Raw genomic sequence first — 16,905 nt, 5'->3', positions numbered from 1 at the left:
TTTTACAGATGAAAGACTGAGGTCCAGAGAAGTTGAATGGTATTTGCAAGATTACATATCTTCTAAGTGTTGCACCTGGCTTAGAAGCCGTTTCCACTGGTCCTTTCTCTAAGACTTGTGTGTGTGTGCTCAGTCGTGGCTGACTCTTTGTGACCCTATGGACTGTAGCCCACAAGGCTCCTCTGCCCACGGGATTTCCCAGGCAAGAATACTGGACCACGTTGTCATTTCCTCCGCCAGGGGATCTTCCCGACCCAGGGAGGAAACCCAAGTCTCCTGTGTCTCCTACATTGCAGGCATGTTCTATACCACTTAAGCCATTGAACTCATTGACTCCCTAAGACAGCTAAACTTTTATGTCCATTCTTAGTATTTTCAAGTGTCCTAAGAAACTTGGGACACAACTTTGTCTTCAGTGAAAATGGAGATTGAGTTGCTCTAGCTGATTGATTTTGCTGCTTTCCTATACAGGACAATTCCTTCCCACATCTGAAAATGGAACTAGCTTCACACAGTCCACTGTATGGACAAAGGGAGAAGTTGACCCCCTAGGGCATGGGCTCAGGCTCTCCAGGATGCTTTTACATCCAAGGAAGAGGAGGGCTGGGATGGTGCCTGAAGTTTGGAGTGCATCACAATGCCCTCTCTGCCTGGTGAAAATCATTCCACAAGCCATAAAGGAAAGTCCCAAAGAAAGCTCAAACTACCGCACAATTGCACTCATCTCACACGTTAGTAAAGTAATGCTCAAAATTCTCCAAGCCAGGCTTTAGCAATACGTGAACCATGAACTTCCAGATGTTCAAGTTGGTTTTAGAAAAGGCAGAGGAACCAGGGATCAAATTGCCAACATCCACTGGATCATCGAAAAAGCAAGAGAGTTCCAGAAAAACATCTATTTCTACTTTATTGACTATGCCAAAGCCTTTGACTGTATGGATCACAATAAACTGGAAAATGCTGAAGGAGATAAGAATACCAGACCACCTGACCTGTCTCTTGAGAAATCTGTATGCAGGTCAGGAGTCAATAGTTAGAACTGGACATGGAACAACAGACTGGTTCCAAATAGGAAAAGGAGTATAGCAAGGCTCTATATTGTCACCCTGCTTATTTAACTTATATGCAGAGTACATTAAGAAAAATGCTAGGCTGGAGGAAGCACAAGCTGGAATCAAGATTGCTGGGAGAAATACCAATAACCTCAGATATGCAGATGACACTACCCTTATGGAAGAAAGTGAAGAAGAACTAAAGAGTCTCTTGATGAAAGTGAAAGAGGAGAGTGAAAAAGTTGGCTTAAAGCTCAACATTCAGAAAACTAAGATCATGGCATCCGGTCCCATCACTTCATGGCAAATAGATGGGGGAACAGTGACAGACTTTATTTTTTGGGACTCCAAAATCACTGTAGATGGTGACTGCAGTCATAAAATTAAAAGATGCTTACTCCTTGGAAGGAAAGTTATGACCAACCTAGATAGCATATTAAAAAGCAGAGACATTACTTTTTCAACAAAGGTCCGTCTAGTCAAGGCTATGGTTTTTCCTGTAGTCATGTGTGGATGTGAGAGTTGAACTATAAAGAAACCTGAACACAGAAGAATTGATGCTTTTGAACTGTGGTGTTGGAGAAGACACTTGAGAGTCCCTTGAACTGCAAGGAGATCCAACCAGTCCATCCTAAAGCTGATCAGTCCTGAGTGTTCATTGGAAGGACTGATGCTGAAGCTGAAACTCCAATCCTTTGGCTACTTGATGCGAAGAGCTGACTCATTGGAAAAGACCCTGATGCTGGGAAAGATTGAAGGCAGGAGGAGAAGGGGAAGACAGAACATGAGGTGGTTGGATGGCATCACTGATTCAATGGACATGGGTTTGGGTGGACTTGGGGAGTTGGTGATGGACAGGGAGGCCTGGCCTGCTGTGGTTCATGGGGTAGCAAAGAGTCGGACACAACTGAGCGACTGAACTGAACTGAAGGAAATAAGCTAGTTTGGGGTCTGGACTATCACCCGAAGCTCTGGACTTCCTAGAATTCTTTCTGTTTATGTGTATGTAGGAGATGTTGACAAGTTAATGGCTTTGAGTTCCAAAGAGAAGTTTTTAAAATGGTGGATTTCAGTTGACAAAATACATAGCAATTGGTTTAGAATCAGAAATCCCTGTAGGTATTTTAAGCAGAATAGGATTTAATATGAACAGTTGTGTGCTTAGGAGCTTCCCAGGTGGCTCAGTGGTAAAGAATTCGTCTGCCAATGCAGAAGATGCAGGAGACATGGGTTCAGTCCCTGGGTTGGGAAGATCCCCTGGAGGAGGAAATGTCAACCCACTCCAGTCTTCTTGCCTGGAGAATCCCATGGACAGAAGAGCTTGGTGGGCTCCAGTCCATGGGGTCGCAAAGAGTCAGATGTGACTGAGCACATGGCAGATTGTGTGCTTACCAAATAGTTTTAACGGCTGAAAGAGCAGGCTCTAAGCTAAGTAATATAAAACTCATCACCAGAGGAGCTAGTACTTCTGAGGGTGCCACTGTGTTGGGGAGACCTTGGATGGAGCCACCACCATAGCAGGGAACAGGAGAACAGCTGCCCAAAGCTGCAAGCTGGCACCAGAAGTCAGACCCAGAAACCAGTACCACCACCACTATCTGCCAACACCCAGAACCCTGGAGAATAGACACTGCAACCCACTGCAAGAAAATAAAACTTCCCTAACAGTAGAGACGGCCAGGAGCCAAAGAAATGACCCCTGCTTCACTTCTTTCTTTCAAAGTCCATGAGGGATTCTAATTGGCTTTCCAACCTTTTTAAATATAAGAAGAGTAATGTGAAGGTTGGAAGTATCTACCATGATGGGGGAAGGTAATTCTTTAAACAGGTCCTTTTTCAGCCCTACATAAAACTCCAAGTATAGAAAACTTCCTCCCCCGCCCCGCCAAAAAAAAAAAAAACAACAAAGCAAAACAAAACCACTTGGACATTGAACATTTACTTCTTTGAGAGTAGAAGTTATCCCAATAATGCAGTCACTCCTGTTCAGTATTTATGTTCTCTCTGTTCTATGCAGGAAAGGCCAAGCCATTAGTGCTCTACCTAAGACTCAACACTTTTCTCTGCTTCAGTTCAGTTCAGTTGCTCAGTCGTATCTGACTCTTTTGCGATCCCACGGACTGCAGCATGCCAGGCTTCCCTGTCCATTACCAACTCCCAGAGCTTACTCAAATTCATGTCCATCAAGTCAGTGATGCCATCCAACCATCTCATCCTCTGTTGTCCCCTTCTCCTCCTGCCTTCAATCTTTCCCAGCACCAGGGTCTTTTTCCAATGAGTCAGTTCCTCACATCAAGTGGCCAAAGTATTGGAGTTTCAGTTTCAGCATCAGTCCTTCCAATGACTATTCAAGACTGATCTTTATGATTGACTGGTTTGATCTCCTTGCAGTCCAGGGCACATTCAAGAGTCTTTTCCAATACCACAGTTCAAAAGCATCAATTCTTTGGCATTCAGTTTTCTTTATAGTCCAACTCTCACATCCACACATGACTACTGGAAAAACCATAGCCTTGACTAGATGGACCCTTGTCGGCAAAGTAATGTCTCTGTTTTTCAATATGCTGTCTAGGTTGGTCATAACTTTTCTTCCAAGGAGTAAGCGTATTTAAATTTCGTGGCTGACGTCGCCATCTGCAGTGATTTTCAGTTCAGTTCAGTTCGGTTCAGTCACTCAGTCATGTCTGACTCTTTGTGAATCCATGAACCACAGCACACCAGGCCTCCCTGTCCATCACCAACTCCCCAAGTCCACCCAAACCCATGTCCATTGAGTTGGTGATGCCATCCAACCATCTCATCCTCTGTTGTCCCCTTCTCCTCCTGCCCTCAATCCTTCCCAGCAACAGGGTCTTTTCAAATGAGTCAGCTCTTTGCATTCGGTGGCCAAAGTATTGGAGTTTCAGTTTCAGCATCAGTCCTTCCAATGACTATTCAAGACTGATCTTTATGATTGACTGGTTGGATCTCCTTGCAGTTCAAGGGACTCTCAAGAGTCTTCTCCAACACCACAGTTCAAAAGCATCAATTCTTCTGTGCTCAGCTGTCTTTGTAGTCCAACTCTCACATCCATACATGACTACTGGAAAATCCATAGCCTTGACTAGATGGACTTTTGTTGAAAAAGTAATGTCTCTGCTTTTTAATATGCTCTCTAGGTTGGTCATAACTTTCCTTCCAAGGAGTAAGCGTCTTTTAATTTTATGGCTGCAGTCACCATCTGCAGTGATTTTGGAGCCCAGAAAAATAAAGTCAGCCACTGTTTCCCCATCTATTTGCCATGAAGTGATGGGACCGGATGCCATGATCTTAGTTTTCTGAATGTTGAGCTTTAAGCCAACTTTTTCACTCTCCTCTTTCACTTTCATCAAGAGGCTCTTTAGTTCTTCTTCACTTTCTTCCATAAGGGTAGTGTCATCTGCATATCTGAGGTTATTGGTATTTCTCCCGGCAATCTTGATTTCAGCTTGTGCTTCATCCAGTCCAGCATTTCTCATGATGTACTCTGCATGTAAGTTAAATAAGCAGGGTGACAATATACAGCCTTGATGTACTCCTTTCCCGATTTGGAACCAGTCTATTGTTCCATGTCCAGTTCTAACTGATTCTTCTTGGACTGCATACAGGTGTCTCAGGAGGCAGGTCAGGTGATCTGTTATTTCCATCTCTTGAAGAATTTTCCACAGTTCATTGTGATCCACACAGTCAAAGGCTTTGGCATAGTCAATAAAGCAGAAGTAGATGTAGATGTTAAGCCCCCTCTATTTGGCATCCAATACCACTTCATCCCAGTAGGAAATTTTCTTATCAAGGAAAGCCTAGTCCAATGGGCAAAGTGCTAGCACAGCAGATGGCAAGTGTAGGTTCCGTTTCACATATAAGAGTCCTGGAGCACCGACTCTGTCCCAGGCCTGGGACACTGGCAAGTAGGAGAGATAAAGTGTAACACTAACGCTATGAATGCTACAGTGGCTGTGAGTCAGAGAGAGGGACGGCGCAGGACTCACACGGAAGGAGCCAGAACTCATAGCTCGTCTTTATGCTGTCAGTCTGCCCCCCGCTGTCCACACCTCGAGACAGGAGTAAATTTTTCCTAGTGGCAATGATTCTGAAGCTCAGGGTGCCCTGATAACTCCTTGTGGCGGGCAGCTTCTGCAGTGGCTTATCACGAACCGCACCTCTAGGTATTCATGCTATATAAAACCCTCCCCTAAACTTAGGGCCTTGCTTCTAACAAATAGAACTTGGTAAACCTGATGGGGGCTTCCCAGGGGGCTCAGTGGTAAAGAATCTGCCTGCAATGCAGGAAATGGGGGTTTGATCCCTTGGGTAGGGAAGTTCCCCTGGAGAAGGAAATGTCAACCAACTCCAGTATTCTTGCCTGGAGAATCACATGGACAGAGGAGCCTGGTGGGCTGCAGTCCGTGGAGTCGCAAAGAGTTGTACACAACTTACTCACTAAACAACAGCAAACCTGATGGGGTGCCACTGCTGAGATTAGATTACAGTCCAAAATGAGAAACATGTTGACACTGAGAAAGCCTGGGCTAGAATGTGATCTTTCTTCCCTGACTCTGATCTTGGTTTTCCTGGTTGACTAGATTCCAGATTCTCCCTCTGACTGCCTCCAGCCCCTTCTGGCAAAGCATCCATCCCTGCCATCTTATGATACCCCAATGCCAACTCTAAACATGTGCGTATATGACCTCCACTCAACGTGGGTCCAGGTGAACATCCTGTCCTACCAATGTTCTCTAACAGCACCCATTAGTGATGGAAGCACATCCAGTCTCTTCTCTCTGCTTCTCCCCAACATCACCTCTCTGGGGACCTGAGGAACCCAAGGTGGTGGAGGCCAAGTCCTGGCCCCATGAGTCAGTCCTCTACAAGTCAGTCCCTATAGCTGTTCTCAGTTAGCTTCCCCACCCCCCCACACAGCACCCTCAATTCAGATCCACTGAGCCCTGCAATGCTAGTTTCGGGCAAGGACAGATGCATTTTCCAGGAGAACACAACGTAGCCAGGTTTTCTGGAGAAACCAGAAAGGCAAACATTAAAATTCACACACACAAAAAGGAAACATACCAAAACATTCAAAACAATCTTTTATATTTCTTAGAAGCAGAATGTTCATTGTTAATTTTGTCATTCCCTTTTATTTTTTCTGAAAGCATCAACTCGGAGAAGAATGGCTTCTGCCGACACCCTTACCAGCTGGTGGACTGAGACAGTGGGTCTGCAGGGAGTAACCTGAGGGCAGGAAGGGAGTTAATGAAACCGAACGGAAGTTGCTGAAAGAAGGCTCTCCTTATTGTCACTGGGATCTCTGCTTTACTATGAGAGGTCATCCCAAAGCTTTTTTAATGAGCTGCAGTCTTGTTTTTCTCTTCCCTTCTTGAGAAGGAGGAAAGCACCATGTATGGGGGAAAGGTCTCATCTACACTTGGGGGTCATCTCATATTTTTCTTTCACATCTGAGGTCTGTTCCTTACCACTGGCAACTTATCTGTCAGGTTCAGGACACAAGAAGTGGACCACAGAGAATGTTCCACTCAACGGCATGCTTTTGTAGAAACTCAGTCCTCCTCATTTCCCCACCCTGGAAAGGCAGAGAAGAGACTGGAAGGCTCTTGTCACCTTTGTTTAGTTCACTCATTCTTTCATGTATAAACATGGAGACTCTAACATCTTGCAGACTCCATTGCTAGATGGCAGAGGTTCACAGTTGGCTCAAACAAATTTCCTAACCTCAGAAAGTTTCTGGTCTTTGGAATGCAGTGGGGGTATGGACAAGGAAGAGTAGGCCAGGAACAGTGGCAACAAAGAGGATGGAGGAGGGAGATCAAGGATGGCCTCCTGGAGAAGGTGACACATGAACGGAGTCGCTAGATTTATTTCCCCTCTTTGCCTGCTCTTCTTGAGCACTTGAGAAAGTTACAGCGTGCTATTCTGATACTTTCTATTTAAAATACATATACATACTAAAATATGCTCTTTTCTTAAAGACAATTTTTAAAAAAAGCAGTTTTAGGTTTACAACAAAATTAAGAAGGTACAGAGATTCTCAAATATATTCTTAAACCAAGTCATCTCCATTCTGGGAATTTATAGCATAGAGAAAACACTAAAACATAATGGCAAGAATATGCAGATTTTTTTTTTTTTTTTTGCCGTGATGCTTATACTGGCAAAATAACTGGAAAATAAAAGAATTACTGAGCAATTAATCACACTTTAATCTCATGGGATATTTTGCAGCTATTTAAAAGAAGAATAAAGAATGAATGAAGTTCCAGAAGATGAATTGGAGGGCTGTTCTATGAGCTATTATTGAATGAAAAAAAGCAAAATAAGCAAAAGTGGGGCAATATACTGCCTTTTTTCATTAAAAAACAAGGATAAAAATCTCATGTATGATATATATGAATATATAGTATTTAGAGAATTAAATGGGGACTTCCCTGGTAGCTCAGTGGTAAAGATTCCGCTTGCCAATGCAGGAGACACAAGAGATGAGGGTTTGATCCCTGGGTCAGGAAGATATCTTGGGGACGGGAACAGCAACCCACTGCAGTATTCTTGCCTGGGAAATCCCATGGACAGAGGAGGCTGGTGGGCTACAGCCCATGGGGTTGCAAAGAATCAAACAGGACTTAGAGACTAAAGCAACAGTAAAGAGAATTAAATGTCTGCAGAGAAATCTCTGGAAGAATGTGTATTAGGTTATGCTGGGTTTTTCTGTTTGTCTCCCACATCCATCCCCTACCTTCCCCAACCAGCTCTGTGCCCTCGACCCTGACCTTGATGGACTATGGCTATAGAGCAGTATACCCTTCAGCTTCCAATTGGTTTGATATGGGGCGTACCAGCGCAAGACAAGAAAGATGGAGGAGTGTGAGGTCAAGGGATATTCCCCAGGCTTTGTTCCGGCCAGTGGTGGTGGCTGCAGGTAGGTGCCACTCCTTCACTGAAGACCCCGGTGCCTGGTGGGGGACCTCCTGATGACTTTTTTCTTTGTTTTACAATCTGTATTTTTGGCCCTTCAGGCTTAGAAGCCTATCTGCTCTTGCTTCATCATCTTTTGCTAGCTTTTCCTGACCCAACTCACACTTTTAAATCTGTCTCTTTAATAAAATCTCCTTGAATAGTCTGTATGAATGTGCCATCTGTTCCCTGTAAGGGCCCTGACTCATCTTGTTAAAAGGGGGTCCCTGGGGGAAGGGATTGCAGAGGCAAGAGATAGTGCTGGCAGGGAGAGGAGAGAGAGATGAGGAAACCAAACCAGAAAGAAGAAGAGGGGGAGAAAACCACACATATGGAGTTGAATCAGTTTATGTAAATTGCGGGTATTTATAGAATGAAGCTAAGTAAAATAACAAGGATTTAAAAGCCACTCCTGCTGTCCTACCTCTACTCTCCAGTGGTGGCGCTATAGGCAGCCTTGCTCCTTGCCCACTAACCCCCAGCTTGGTGGCGCGGAGGTAAATAATCCATGTGCCAGTGCCAGAGACGCGGGTTCAATCCCTGGTTCAGAAAGATCCCCTGGAGGAGGAAATGGCAACCCACTCCAGTAGTCTTGCCTGGAGAACCACGGACAGAGGAGCCTGGCGGGCTACAGCCCAGGGGTTTGCAAAGAGTCTGACACAACAGCATAGCACCCACAGCAAGTTTCCGCAAGCCCAGTACAGAAAGCTCAGCTGGCTCCACTTCAGCCCTCCAGCTGAATGTCATGAAAAGGGGAAGGCCCTGGTGACCCAGGACAAAGAAGGAAGACATGGCCCTTGACATGGGGACCCTTCTAGGGTTCTCCGGCTACAGAGGGACTTTCTTCCTTCTTTTACACACTCCATGCTTTTCTCCCCGTTGACTTTATTCCTGCTGGTCCTTCTGCCTGGTCCTTCAAAGTCCAGTTCATTATCTTTCCTCCCCACCAAAGTTTCCCCAACCTCCCTGTCCCTACTTTTCAAATGTTAATCACTCCCTCCACCGCCCCCTCCCATCGACTTCCTGCAATCTCTTTCCTTTTCCCTGTATCTTCTGTCCATTTTTCCAATTGTAGGCCAGTTTTTGGTCTGTTTCACGCACTAAAATGGGAGTTTTTTGAAGGCAGGCCCTAGGAGCAGCACTCATGCATGACTCTAGCCCCGAGTCCAGGGCCGGGCACTCAAGTAGTGTTCACTGATTGTGCACTAAATTGAATTGATTTGTAAAGATTTCTCAATGGACTAGATCTCCAAGCTGGACCAGTCCACTTTACTATGTTATGTATGATGACTCTGAACATAGAGAGGAACGGTAACACTCTTGCGGTTGCAGAGCCAGCAGTAACAAAGCTGGTCTGGATCCCTAGCCTGTTGCCTGTTTGGGGGACACAGGTGGCCTCTCAAGGTCTGAACCCTCTCACTGTCTCCCTGCTCATGCTCTCAGTCTCAGGGGTTCTGGCTGGAGAGGGGTACGTCTTGAAATGGCCCTTTCTCTTGCCATACTGAGCACTATATGGCTTCTCATTTAGCTCAGACTCGCTCCTCTGCTCCTGACAAGCTCCATTCCGGGAGGGCTTCTGGTCACCAATCCCACAGGGAGAGGCAGCTGGGGGTGCCTAACTCCTGAGCCCTGACATATTATCCTTTCCAGAAATCTAGAGTGACGCATGGGAGGTTGAGGGCCCTGTTTTATTTCAAGAGGGAGAGGGGCTACTCACTCTGCATGAATAACCAGAAAAGCAATGCTTTTTCATCTTTTTCAGGCTTCCAGAAAATTTATATTCCTTCCAACCCAAGGCTGGTTACAAATATTTCCCTAAAGGAATGATGGGCCTGGTGATTTATGGCCCAAAGCTGACTGCCATCCAAAAGGATTATTAGACACTCTGGGCCGAAAAATGTTAAGTTTGTGTCACATACACAGATACACATTCTTTCTCTCTCTCTCCCTCTCCCTCTCTCTTGCTGTCTTTTCCCAGTAAAACCTAGACACCAGCTCCATTACTAGGCTGAAGACTTGCCAGGGTCCACAATACCACTGTGGCATTAAATTCATCTCACTGTCACTTAGACAGACTATTGTTACAGGTGTTCGGGTCCCTTGAACAAGACATCTGGGCTGTACTTTGAAAACTATAAAGAAACGTACAAATATGAGCTATTAAAGTTAAGATGATTGTCTAAGTAATTCAGAAGGGAAATTCTCTTTTCACAATCGAATAATTTAGGGAAAAACATTTTGACTTGAATCCCCCAGATGATCGCTTCAGGTCTCCAACACCCATGGTCTGTATTGACACAGCTTTTGAAATTTGGAAAGGAATTCTGCCATGAACATAAAGGTAGAAATTGCTTTCTCCTGGGTGTGTTTGCAGTATCTTTGAATAATCCTTCAGACTCTTCAAACTGGCTTTCTTATGACTAGAGTTCTTGGGTCGGCTAGAGGCAAACCCACCTCTTGTTAAACAACCCTGCTCCTCTTTACCTGAAGGAGAAGTGAGAGTAGGCATGCAATACCTTTAAACACATAGGGTGGTGCCCACCTTTATTTACTGGCTAGAAAAGAGAGTTATCTGCAGGGCAGTGTGACAAAAATCACATTGTGATTTCTGGTTCTCCAAAGAGGAAGAGGGAACACAATTCCTCCCCAAGAACTCTTTGGTTTGGCAGTTGGGATTGTTTGAGTTGTGATAAAGGCTAATATTTATCCAACCTGCTTCCCAAATCTGACCTGCTACTTGGAATCTGCTCAGTAATGACCAATTGGTTATCTCAGAGCCCTGTTTGTTATCACAGCCAAGAACCCAGGCTGGTATCAAATACTAGTATATCATCCGTCTGGGGCTGGCTTGTTGAGTCACGCGGCAAGGCACAAAGGGAGGTTTCTTTCCAGTTTAATTCATTCAGAGTTTGTAGAAAGATAATGCACAAATAATGAAATTTAGGAGTTGACTGTGGGTTTAAAAACAAACAGATGGTCCCCAAAATATAATAGATGGAGAATAAGATGCCCAGAGAAGATTAATAACTTACATGGGTCACACAACTGGCTAGTTGCAAAGTCATAGCTAGAGTTGCCTTGGCTAGTGTTACTGTTTATTAACAACTATGTGGCAGGCCTTGGGACTTTGCATTGTAAGTAATAGGAGATCTTTAATAATAGAAGATCTTCACTTCAAGTGGCTTAGTGTATAAAGGAAATACACTGCTTACAAAATTGCATACAGTTCCTTCAAGGCTTCAAGGTTTGACTCAACAGCTCAGATGAGTAATTAGAGAGGATCTGGCTTCTTTTTTTCTCAGTCCTTCTTCCTTAGCATTGGCTCTCTTCCAAGAAGACTTTTTGCAAGATCACTGACAGCAACTTGTGGGGCTACCAACTCCAAGGTTCAAATTCAGTAGATAATAGGAAGTGTGCTTTGCATATAGCTCCCTGGTAAGTCTCCATTGGTCCCCACTGGCCTGATTTGGTTTTTGAGCCCACTGCTGAACCAGTCGCTGTGATCAGGGGGATGGAATTTGTTGATTTATTTAAGTCAGTCAGTGTAACCTTCTGTGAATGGATCCAGAGTCAAATCCATACACATCCACATGCTTACTATCCATGTTAATTTGACTTTATTATTCGACTGTCTTCTCTAATATGACTAATGTGAGTATTCACAACGTAGTTTCACCTTAATAGGGAACTTTTGCCCAGAAAGAGAAAAGTTTCAGGTGACTTTATTGTTCATTTCAGGAAATTCTTACCTAGTCTTTATAAACAAACAAGTAAAGAAACACAGTTTAAATGGACACCGAACTTTGAATTTTCAATACAGCATCAAATGACTGTCTGTTCTCCAAGACTCTTTGAAACTCTGCCTCAAAACACTTGATTGTCTACCAGTCTCAACCTCTTATACCATGATCCTTGTCTAATCCTAATTAAGCCTCCCCATTTAAAGCTTATCTTAAACCAGACTCCAGAATCTTATAAGCATCCTAACACTGCCCCTGTGATGTTAGTGCGACTCTCTCATGGTAGATTCTCCCTTACCTTGATAAAAAATATACTCAGCTTTGTCTTATCCACTTTATTTTGATGGTATTTCCAGGGAGTCAGCATTCAGGGTTAATTCCACTCAAAACACTTTATTGGGGGAATTCAGGGCAGAGTTAGGAAGAGGTGATTAAGGGATGGATGATGGGGACAACCAATAAATGTCTACACAAGCTCCATGAGTGGGACTTCAGCTTCTGCATCTTACCTAGGTGAGTGACTGAGGAAGTGCAACAGAGAGATCAAGCATTTGGTATTGCTCATGTGGCATGTATTGTAGAGAAGGAAATGAATGAGAAGCCAGGTGAGCAACAGGGAGAGAGATGACGACATAGACTCAGCTGGGAAGATATGAATGTATGGTCTTCCCCTCACTGCCCCTCAAGAAGTTAAGGGCTTTAAAATAAAGTCTGAAGCATTAGGGAGAGTCTGGGTTTATTTCTAGGCAGCAGGAAGTACACTGAGCTTGAAGTCAGAGACCCCGGGTTCCTGTTCTAGTCTCCCTTAGCAGTTGTGTGATCCTGGGCGATCACTGCATGCTCCCGCTCTGACTCTACGTGTGCTTATTTGTAGAGTGAGGATGGTGAAACACATCCTGTTTTATTCTGGAAATGCAAAGTAGATAATAACCATGAAAGGGAAATTTAAAATGCAGAAATGTCATACAGATGTTCTTACTAATTATTAATTTTGTTCAGTTCAGTTCAGTCGCTCAGTCGTGTCCGACCCCATGAATCACAGCACGCCAGGCCTCCCTGTCCATCATCAACTCTCGGAGTTTACTCAAACTCATGTTCATCGAGTTGGTGTTAGCCATCCACAAATTTTTACTCGGTTGCGATTGTAACCAATTTGGCTAAACTCTCCTGGGATTTAGAGTTTAGGCCACTTGGACAGAGAAAAGTTGATTGCCCTGAACCAAGTCCACAACCTTGTTGCTTCACAGTTTTCCCACTTGCAGGGGACGGAATTTCTCTCCTGCTTTGATTCCCAGGTTGGTCAGTGGAAAGAACACAGTACTTAAGAGTCAGAGAAACAGAGTCTAAGGTTTGATATGACATTTACTGGATGTCTAGTTTGAGACAAGTTACTTAGCCTGTTGAAGCCTTAAGTTGCTTATATGTAAAATGCCTATAGAGCAGCCAATTCACATGCTATTGCAAGAATTGTATGAGTAGACTCTCAATATAGGTAGTCCAATTTGCATGACATTCAGGTCACTTTGTGTGATGTTTGTGTGGCAAAATCACACTTTTGTGTTTGGCTGTCTTAGTGTATCGGTGACTCCAGAGAAAGGAAGCATATGAGGGGGTGCTTCTGGGTCACTGTGAAGCTACCTGATTACAGCCATGAGAACTTTTATAATCCTGGGGATGAAACATCCGGTGAGTACTGCAGAGATAATTACTATGCCTTATAGTTGCTGGTATTCCTGGACAGGACATTTCCTGGTACCCTGGAATTCTCACAGAGTGACAGAGGTTGGGATAGTTGCTTTGCATGAACTAGTCTTACACAGCAAAGCATTTCACAATGACATATTTCTCCCTCCCACACAAAGAACCCTGGTGTAAATGTCCCTTCCCTTCATGGTTGTAGACCTTATTTTCCCTCAACAGACTGCTCAAGGATGTACACAAATTTGTCTTAAATGTCGGCAGCAGCGTGGTTCTGTCTGTACAGTTAGTAGAGAGTGTGGTTCTGTCTGTATGGCGAATGGTATGTATGGGTTATTTAACTAATATGATGGCTTAGGTGCTTGTGGTAGAATAGAATGGAAATTGTATTCAGTATAAAAATTGAAGAATCAGGGACTTCCCTGGTGGTCCAGTGGTTAAGACTTCACTTTCCAACCTTTTCACTTGATGTGAGTTTGATCCTTGGTCAGGCAGCTAAGACCCCATGTGTCTCATGGCCAAAAAAAAAAAAAAAATCCGAAACATAAAACATAAGTGATATTATAACAAATTCAATAAAAACTTTAAAAATTGTCCACATTAAAAATATATATATATTCCACTGCTGCTGCTGCTTCAGTCGTGTCCGACTCTGTGCGACCCCATAGACCGCAGCCCACCAGGCTCCCCGTCCCTGGGATTATCCAGGCAAGAACACTGGAGTGGGTTGCCCTTTCCTTCTCCAATGCATGAAAGTGAAAAGTGAAAGTGAAGTTGCTTGGTTGTATCCCACTCGTAGCGACCCCGTGGACTGCAGCCTACCAGGCTCCTCTGTCCATGGGCTTTTCCAGGCAAGAGTACTGGAGTGGGTTGCCATTGCCCTCTCTGACATATTGCACTAACATATGTAAAATAGATTGCAAGTGACAAACTGGAGGAGGGGGATGGGGTGGGAGCTGGGAGGGAAGCTCAAGAGGGAGGGGACATATGTATACCTATGACTGATCCATGCTGATGTATGGCAGAAACCAACACAATACTGTAATTATCTTTCAATTAAAAATAAATTAATTTAAAAAAGAAATGGCTCCCACATATTAAAAAAACAATTTAAGAATCATAGAGAAGAAATTCACTTTACTAACAACTCTGTGTTCTTCCCTCTAAGTGGAAGGAAGGAGGACCAGGAACATGGAGCCTTGGGATTCTCTGGTTAACCTGCATCGGCTCAGCATATCTTGTGTATGGTGAGAGAAATTTTGATGGTCACTGCTGGTCAAATGTCAGGATGGGAGAGCCCAATGGTCAGTGTAATGATGAAGGGGTAAAAACAGCATGGCATTGAAATACACAGGTTAGGAATGACGGGAAAAGACTGAGAGATGGGGAAAAGGAAAACATTTCTCAAGAAAGTTTGCTTTTCGGTTGTTGTATTCTTTCAACTATTTGCCTTGATTCCTTTGAGAAAACCTATGGTGCAGATAGGCATTAATTCTTAAGGCTTTTAGAGTTTAAAGCTGTTATTGAAGACAATTCCATGTAGGAATTAGCCTGTGTAAGGATATAACACATGGGAGGGCTGTGATTATGAATACTTAAGAGAGTTGTTACCACTTTACTTTCTACCAAAATGTGCGATGTGCAGTTATCTTTGTGGTCCTCTTTGAGGCAGTAGAAACCAAGTTGATATCTAGCTTACCATTACAATGAGGTTGTAGACATCTGGAAATCCAACTTCATGGATTCTTATTAGACTCCTTAGAACCCTAGACTTATTTCCTTCATTCATTCACCACAAGGAAGCAAAATAATGTTCACATTCATCAGCCTTTGAAGTGAAACTTGATTCCAGGGCTCTACCAGTCTTTCTGAGTTTCCAGCTTTATTCAATCCCTCATATGAATATTCCTTTATTTCTTGATAGCTCATGTACTGGATGTCCCAACCAGAGAAATTAGATCCCCCCCCCCCCCAAAAAAAAGGAATAAAAAGCATCTACATTGAAAAGGAAGAAGCAAAATCATCTCTATTCTAAACAACAGAAGAAAAATAGACTGGAAAAAAAAATTGAACAGAATCTCTGGGAGATGACAAAAGACTTAACATTCATGTTGTTAGCACCCTGGAAGGAGAAGTGTCAACACAGAATCCTACACTTTGCAAAAATATCATCAATCAACGTGATGCAATTGACACTTGAGATGTGCATTATGGCCTGGGATATATTCTGTGTATGTTCTGTGAACCCTTGAAATGAATGTGTTTTATAGAACAATATACAGTCCTTTCAAGGGCTCACAGAACATATGCAAAATATATCCTAGACCATAATACAAACCTCAAAAAACTTAAAACAACAGAAATCTTATGGACTCAAAGTAGAAGTCAATGACAGAAAGATTAGAGGAAAATCTCCAAATACTTTGAAACTAAGCTACACACTTCTAAATAATCCAGGGGTCAAAGAAGAACCCTCAAGAGAAATTTTTAAAAATACATTGAACTGAGTGCAAATGGAAATGCAACATATCAAAATTTGTGGGACACAGCTAAAACAGTACTGAAATGAAAACTTATAACACTGATGTATAAATTAGAAAAGGGAAAAAGGCTCAGATCAATAATCTAAAGAAAAATAAGCAAAATAAGTTCAAAGCAAGTAGAAGTAGGTAGATAACAAAGACAATTGCAGAAACAAAAGAAATTGAAAGCGGAAAAAAATGATAGAGAAAATCAATGAAATAAAGAGCTAGTTCTTTGGAAAGATGAATAAAATTGGCAAAAATTTTAGCAAAACTGGCGGGGGGTGGGGGAAAGAAGAAGATTCAAATAATCAGGATCAGGAATGAAACAGTGTAACATTACAGACCATGAAAATAACAAGATGAAAAGACAAAGCACCACAGCTCACTCAGTATGAAACAGACAATTTTAGTAGCCTTACAGCTATTAAGGAAATTGAATTTGTAAGTTAGACACTAAAAAAGAAAAAAAAAATCTCCAGGATCAAATAGTTTCACTGGAGAATTTTACCAAACATTTGAAGAATTAACCCCAGTTAAATACAACATCCTCCAGAAAATAGAAGAGGAGGAAATGCTTCTCAAATCATTTTATAAAACATTTACAGTGCGGGGGTTCTAGCCAGCACAAGAAAGCAAAATAAAGGGGGAGGGGAATAAAAGGGATATACAAAGAAGGAAATAAAAGGGATACATATATGTGAAGATATTAGTCACTCACATTTTGCTGGTGAGAATGTAAAACAGTACAGACAGACTGACAAACAGTTTGGCAATTTTTAAAAAACCTAATATGCCAAGACCATATATTTCAGCACTCCTGGGTGCTTTTCTCAGGGAAATGAAGACCCATGTTTACCCAAAAACCTGTAGACAAATGTTCATAGCAGCTTTACTCATAATAGTGCC

Source organism: Dama dama, chromosome 16 (genome assembly GCF_033118175.1).
Source record: "Dama dama isolate Ldn47 chromosome 16, ASM3311817v1, whole genome shotgun sequence".
Lineage (NCBI taxonomy): Eukaryota > Metazoa > Chordata > Mammalia > Artiodactyla > Cervidae > Dama > Dama dama.
The sequence above is the reverse complement of the archived record's forward strand: the minus strand, read 5'-3'. Positions refer to the sequence as shown.